General features: G+C 41.3%; 1 pseudogene; it reads right to left on the bottom strand.

Moving 5' to 3' along the window:
- Positions 1 to 3577: 3577 nt before the first annotated feature.
- Positions 3578 to 6927, bottom strand: LOC113960529 (annotated as a pseudogene).
- Between the last annotated feature and the right edge of the window lie 664 nt (positions 6928 to 7591).

Here is a 7591-nt window from a genome sequence, read left to right as displayed (position 1 = left end):
AATGGCCCTGTCTCCTCCATCACCCTCCTCTGCCTTTCTGGCCTGGCCCTCTCATTCCACACCAGCAAAGCAGTGTGGGCACCATCTCACCTGGGCACTCAGATCGTTTCTGCGAGCAGGAGGGGCAGATTTCTCTGGAAGGTGCATTTGTCCCCTGTCCCATGGCACAGGGCACAGCTCAGAGTGTGAAAACACTCCCAGGCACACACATCCTGGAGAACTTTTTCAAGACAAAAACAGGGAGAGGAAGAACAAAAGAGGCAAAATGAGAGAGATGAAAGGTGCCCCAAAAATCAGGAGCTGCCTCTGAGCCATGTTTCTATAACTGAATCATTGATGGGATATTTACTTTGATAAGTAGCTGCACAAAACTATTCATGTAGACAATGAAAGAATCAACTTAATATAATATATAGAAGGTGTTGTCAATGAAAAAAACCTGGAGAAAAATTAACGGATCTGAGTGTGGACTCTCCGCTGGATTTTCCCGGAGTGAGATTTAGTCACGCGGTCCCCCTTTTGCAGGAGGAGAGAGTGACCAAGCTTCCACTTGGTGTTCCGTGGTGAAAAGACCTTTATTCCAAAACTCCCACGGTTTATATGGGCTCAGGGGGAGGGTAAGAAGAAGGGCCGCGACTGGGTCAAGGTATGGGGGGAAGGGAGTGGCTCGAGAGCCCACTGACCAGTGGGAGATACAGGAGGACCGCGTTCCAGGAACAGAAACAGGGACTTGGGGAGAGGCGGGCGAGACAACGTCTCCTGCTTGTCCGCGATCCAGCGAGGGGAGACAGCACAGCTCAGAGTGGGGGAGCCGCGTGGGTCGGGAAAAATACACCGCTCGGGGGGGCAACCCTGTAAGGGGGGTACTTTTAAATTGGATGATCAATGGAGCATAGAGGCGTGAGAAAGGAATCCTATTAGGATGTGAAACCAGCTAGAGTATGGTACAATGTAACTTCATGGCACAGGCTAATTGTAAGGTCCATTGTGCTTTTTAGCAAGTCAGCCTGATATCCCCTATTATCAGAGCTGAGTTCTTCCTTAGTTTTGCTACATACTGCAAGGTGGATACATCCACCCTTGAAACACAATGGTAGAGGTCATACATAGGGGTGAGAAAGATGATGATGGGAGGAAGATGATGTGGGCAGGGGTCGCTGGCCCCTTGCCCCACAAGTAGGGCATGCGCAGACTGTTGCCATTAGGTAATGATCAGGCGGTGTTTGGCTGCCACTCAGGCATCACCTTATATTGGGTACTGGCCCTACGTAGTGTAATGTGGAACTGATAAAATGGGGTGTCTGGACTGCTGGGTTGAGCGATACTCATCCTACCACCGAGACTGTGTTGCTCTGCGGGGACGCCCGCTAAGTATGGGTACCGACCAGCTGCTGCAGATCCTGACAGCCCTGGCCTGTCTGTGTGGGTAAGCACAGTTTATTGATAGGAAGTAACTGAGAGAACAAACCCTTTCTTTTTCTTTTCTTTTTTAATATCCTCTTAGTGTTCCTTTAATTCCCCCTTTTATTATTGGTTCATAATATTTCCCTTTAATTTCCCTTTTTACTAACCAATATTGTGTTAATAGTTATCCATAATATTGTGTTAAGATCCCTTTTTTGGTATCCCTTTAACCCTCCCTCTTTTCACTAGTTAATTCTGTATTAAAAGCTGTTCGTAGTATTTGTTTTAATGTCACCCAATAAGGTAGTTATTTTGTATCCCTTTTTTTTTTGTTTTTTGATTCCTATTGTTAAGTTTATTGCTATTATTATTATCCTCACTGTAATAAAAGATAGTTTGTGTGTTTGAATATTTCTGGCACTTGTCTTTATTCCGGACATGTATCCAAACGAACTGTTACAAACCCCTACAATAAATAATGCAAGTGGCCGTTGTTCTTCTGCTTCGCTCCATCCTGGAAGTCGCCGCTGCAGCGGGTCCGCATCTAAAGCTGCTCCTTCCAAGTCTCATAGTCCCGGTGTTCGCCTGCACATCCCACCTTCCCTGAAAGGGTTATTTATCAAAGAAACAAGCCCATATGATGCATCCAGCCAAATGCACAGTCCAAAAATCCTGCTTTTCATACTGAATTGCAGACACATGTACAGGGTACCTGCATTTTGCCACATTTTCTATACATAATCAAAAAAAAAAAAAAAGAAAAGTAAAAAGCAGATAGCAAGCTTTGGAAATTAGTTTTTTCTTTCCACTGAAAAAGGTGGGTGATAGCACTTTCAGTTCAACTACTGCATCAGCTTGTTGAAGCAGCTCTCAGAGAGACCTGTAAAGTTGATGCTGATGCACACAAGGTCCCAGCTTAAGCTTCACTGCCCTTGGAGCAGATGTTGGTTCTGTCCAGTGTGTTCTGTCTAGATATGTAAGACATATCTTCATAAACTACACTTGAGGTGTTTTTTTGAAGTATTTTTTTATCTGCAAAACAAGGAAAACAGCCATTCAGAACAGAACCTGAAAAGGACCCCAACAAAGGAGTCAATTTTCATCTTAGGAGTCCATCTACATCTTTAGGAATCTATCTCTTGGAAGAGGAAATATATTTTAAAAATTCCTTTCACAACACAATGAGGTTTTAGAGGACCAAGTGGAAATTGTCAACCTATTTATTTAACTTTCTATTGTCAGTTTGACGCAATTTCACCAAAAGTTCCTTCAGGAGTTGGATGTAACTGTAGCTCCTACATAAATAAGGCTCATTCTTAGTCTGTTACTGATGATATGAGAGACCAGTTCCCACAGGGCCACTGAGCTTTGACAGAATGATGTTGCACTACTGGTTTTTAGCAGTGCTGAAGCCACATGTGGAGGGACAAGACAGGAACCTGTGAATCATACACTGTTAATTTTCAGTAATCTTTATGGAGCAGAAGAATCTATCAGAGACAAATAATTTCTGGGCTCTCTCTGCAGTATATGAATATAAATAATCACAGTAAAGGAAAAAAATTAGGATTTTTCTAGAATGGGGCAGAATTTTTCTCCTAGTGCTACTTTCAGATATCAGGCTATCTGTGACTTTTTGTTGCCTTTGTGTCCCCCTCCAAACATTCCCTCACCTCTCTTACAAGGTTACTATGTACAGCTCCAGTCCCAATTCACATAAAGGTTTTAAAAACTGCTCCCCAGTGTGACCTATTTTTAAACAGAAAGACTTGTTATTGGGAATTGTTTCTAAAAGACATTGATGTCACATTAGGATCAAAGAACTGCTGCTAAAAATACTTTTTCATATCCTAAAACTGACAGATTATTCACGCATACACTGAAATGTTTGATATCTTATTTTGACCTTTTTTAATTCTTTTAAGATGCAGGATTATAACAAGTTTTCTCTTCTGAAATGCCCTCTGGTTGGTTGTACAAGGCAGGTGGAAACACAGTGCCTGTTTCTGTCTCCAAGCATAACAGGACACTGATGAGGCTGAGCCCGTTCTCCAAACTCTCCCAGGTACTGGATGAAGTCTACTCAGGGATTAGTGCTTTACCTGTCCTGACTAGATTTCCACAAGCTTCTTGTCCACCTTTTGCATTACAACATGCCTATAGTTAGCCATGATTAAACAAGCAAGAGGAACACACCTTTAACCAGCACCATGGTGTCACTTGCTGAGAGGAGACGGGTATTTTTACATGTTTTACCTCCTCAGCACAGACATAGTTATCACTGTCATTTTCATGTAGGTTTGCTTCCCTTCCCTTGAATACTCCAAGCGATCAGCAAAGGCAGGTAAAATCCTTGTAGCATTCTGATTTGACACATACAGAACACTTTCAGGTTGCATACGAGTCTTGACCAAGTAGATCCCTTTGTCTCCACGTGAGCTGTTCATCACATAATGCTGACAGACTGGCCTTGCTGAGGGCTGGCATAGAGCAGTGACTGCTTCAAAGCCCCACCAGTTTTAGCTAAAAACAAGAGAGATTAATGGCTATCACAAAATTATCCTGGTGCATTTTAACTAGGGAGAAAATGCAGAGGTCACAGACAGAAAGAACAGACCACAGAAACTTAGATAAAAAGCATTTTTTAACAGGCTACCTTTACACATGCCTTGAGAAGAAGAATATATTTTAGTACACCCTGGTATATTTTCTTGCCTCAGGATCTGAACGTAGGACTTACCAACAGGTTTACCTGGTTCTAAAGGGTCTGTACCTACCTAAAAAATACATATACTGATCCCTTCTAAGGAAATACAGCCTCATCAGCATGTCCTTGGACATGGATCACTGACTGCTTTCTCCAGTGAGATGAAGACATAGGAAGATCTGGGGAATATTGGTCTGGATCAACTCATACAGTGTGAGTCCCATCAATGTTGAAAATTATGTTCAAAAAAGTAATTATTAATGGCTTGCTGTCCAGCTAGGAAGACATTCCACTAAGTTCCTCTGAGGACAGGTCTTGTTCCTTTTAAAATTATCATTAATGTGGATGAGGGAAAGAAGACAGAATGTATCATGGTTGTCAAAGGAAAGTGGCAAGCATTTTAGAGAAGAGGATCAGAATCAAAAAGAGAGATAAAGTAACTTATAAAATAATTTGAAGAAACAGTACACAATAAACAAGATGGAATTAATTTGAGAAAACAGAGTCAAGAACTTTGAAAAGAGAAGCCTAAGGAAGAACATGATAGTTCCTCATTGACATAAGTTAAAATCGCTGATCCAGCAATCAGTTAGATTTCATGTGCCTTGGGGACAGAAAAGGAAGAAAACTCTAAGTTTTGGTAAAGATATTTCTCATCGGATGGTCTCGTCAGAAGGATGGGTACATAAGCTGCCAAAGAATAGTGGGGACTCAAACCCTCTTCTAATGCAAAAAAAATAAAGACAGAAAAATTGTTCCCCCAACCACAAAAATCTGCCAAAGGGAGCACTTGTGCCCATTCATCAACTATTAAGAACAGAAAAAAGCCTGTACCCACTCATGCCCAACTTGAAGACCCTGCCTAGCATCAGCTCCCAATAATTACCAATATGTCATTTAAGATGAAATGGTAAAAAAAAAAAAAAGAGATTTGCAAAAACTGCTATTAAAAAAAAAAAAAGACTCATTACTCTGCTAGTTATTCATAAAGATTTCACAGATTGTTTTGGAAAAAGAGCTCTAGGTCATCACTGTTTCCAAACTGCTGCAGCTACCTATGACTAATAGGTGAAAACCTGTAGATAGAATTAAATCAATCACAAATTGATGTTCTAGGGTGGATGGGGTTTTTTTGGTACTGTACTATCTAATGTTCTTTCTTCAATATTTTGGGGACCAGACCCACAATTTCCTTCAAATCTGTTCATCACCTGAGCAGACATGGGTATGGTTCTGTCAGACTCTCTCTCCCACTGTGCTTGCTTCCAATTTTTGATTTAAAATACAGATCTGTATTTAATAATTCATGACATAAAAGGTGGAATTGCAATACCTTTCACCACTACTAAGGTTCTCTTCCCATCCAGTATTTTGTGATGGTCATTGACTGTAACATACTCAATGCATAGGTAGATATTGGAGTCAGATTCCTGTACATTGTGCAAAGTTGTCCTGTAATTCCTTCCTTGCCTTGAACACTCGGTGCGACCAGCCAAATCAGGAGAGATATTTGGAGGATCTTCCTTGGAAAAGTACATCCTATTGACTGTCTTTCTGCTACTTTTCAAGTGCATTCCCACGTGCTCTCCTAAACCACTGATTGAGAACATTATGCTGATGGAGCCTCCTTCCCAAACACTGATAATATCTGTTGACTGTTCGTTTTCTCCACCTAAAGATAAGAAACACAATTGAGATGGTAATACCAGAGTTCTTATTGATCTTTTAATATCAAAGTAGTTTTCAGAACCAACAACTCTGTCAACAGAATTGCTCTGTAAGACTGGACCTTAGTCTTGCTATGCTGTGTACGTCATCTCTTAGCTGCCCTGAACCCTGTAGTGCCTTTCATGCCCATTAAACTGTTCAACTCAGCACCTTCCCGAAGCTTAAAAGGCCTTGGCAAAAAAGTGTCTTCTGTCACTCATGCAAAAAATTTAGTTTGCTCGGTTTAGATTCTCAGAATGATCCTATTAGTTTTCAAAATACAAGCTTCACTGAACTCAGCTTGACAGTTGGAGCTGTTTGAGGGTCTAAATCTGGAATTCAAAGGTAAGAAAAAAATGACAGAGAATGGAGGAAAAATACACCTTTTTTTTTTTTCTTTTTTAAAGAAAGGAGCATTTAGCAACACCAGGAAACTGGATAATAGAGCCTCTCGGGAAGAGGACTGCAGAAGGTGTAACTCCAATCTACAGTAAGAAACAAAGGTACCAAAATGCATAATGAGACATCTTTGAGTTCTCTAATTACCTCAGGATCAAAAGAAACTGAACAGTAAATATTTGTGTAATGAAAAGCAAGAAACAGAGGGATCAAATGGGAAACACCAAAAAGAAATTACACCAGAAGCAAGGGAAGAAAAATTAAATAAAGAGTACTGCATGTCTAGGACAAACACAGTTTAGAAAAGATTGAATTGTTCAATGTTGAGAAGCAAATTAAGGATCCCTACGTACTTAGGGCAATTTACTTTAATAAGGGAACCAACACAGAATTCAAACACAGAAAGTCTGGATTGTTGAAATATAGATACAGCAAGTCACTCCACCCAACCAGACATGGGCATATTCCTCCTACAACACTTAGAGAAGGAATTAAGGCAACCCAGGAGTCACGAGCAATTATCTTCCAAAGCAGCAGAGAAATGGGGTGATGGATAAGGCTGGAGAAGTGCAGAGCACTCAGCCTTTACCATCAGGAAAGGAAAGCCCATCAACCTAAAAATCAGTACTTCCAAACTGACCCAGTTTAAACTTTTCTGCGACGTAAGACTTCACGAAGTTAACAACAAGCAGAGGCAGCCCATCACTCATATTCTCCAAAGATCGAGGTAGAAGTTTAAGAGTTAAATTATATTTGCAGAAATCAGCATTGACTCCTAGATAACCACTAACTAAAAAATATTCTCACCAGTTTTAATGCATCTTCCTTTCAGACACACGGATTTATGGATAATATGTTTTTTTTTCTCAAGTCACTATCCTTTCCATTGGGGGCTCCCTGGTGGTCTAGTGGTTAGGATGCAGTGCTCTCACCGCCGCGGCCTGGGCTCGATTCCGGGTCAGGGGACTTCCCCGGGCAGGTGGAGCTCGTCAGCCCTGTAAGGCCATCCATCTAAGAGAAGGTCACTCTAAACAAACCTACATCCTGAGGACCTCACTGCCACTGTCCCAGCTTGCTCGGCCCCCGGCAGACGAACCTCAGGATTAAAGGGTGGGCTCAGTTCAGCCCACACTGTGCCTCACCTAAAAAATCCACTGCGCAAGCTGGAAGGGTAATGACCTTTCCCAAATCTTCGTTCGTGAAGACTGGCCATGATATCCTTTCCATTGTCACCACTGATGGGGAAAAAAAGGAGTGACTGTTTGGAGACTTTTTTTTCCTCAACTTGAAACAAAGTCAAGAAATAAAACATGCTTACGTTAAAAACACACACAAATACATATTCCATTCAAAATCACTGTTTAAAAGTCCTAA

This window comes from Corapipo altera, unplaced genomic scaffold, assembly GCF_003945725.1.
Source record: "Corapipo altera isolate COAL_440 unplaced genomic scaffold, ASM394572v1 131388, whole genome shotgun sequence".
NCBI classification, from domain to species: domain Eukaryota; kingdom Metazoa; phylum Chordata; class Aves; order Passeriformes; family Pipridae; genus Corapipo; species Corapipo altera.
The sequence above is the reverse complement of the archived record's forward strand: the minus strand, read 5'-3'. Positions and strand labels throughout refer to the sequence as shown.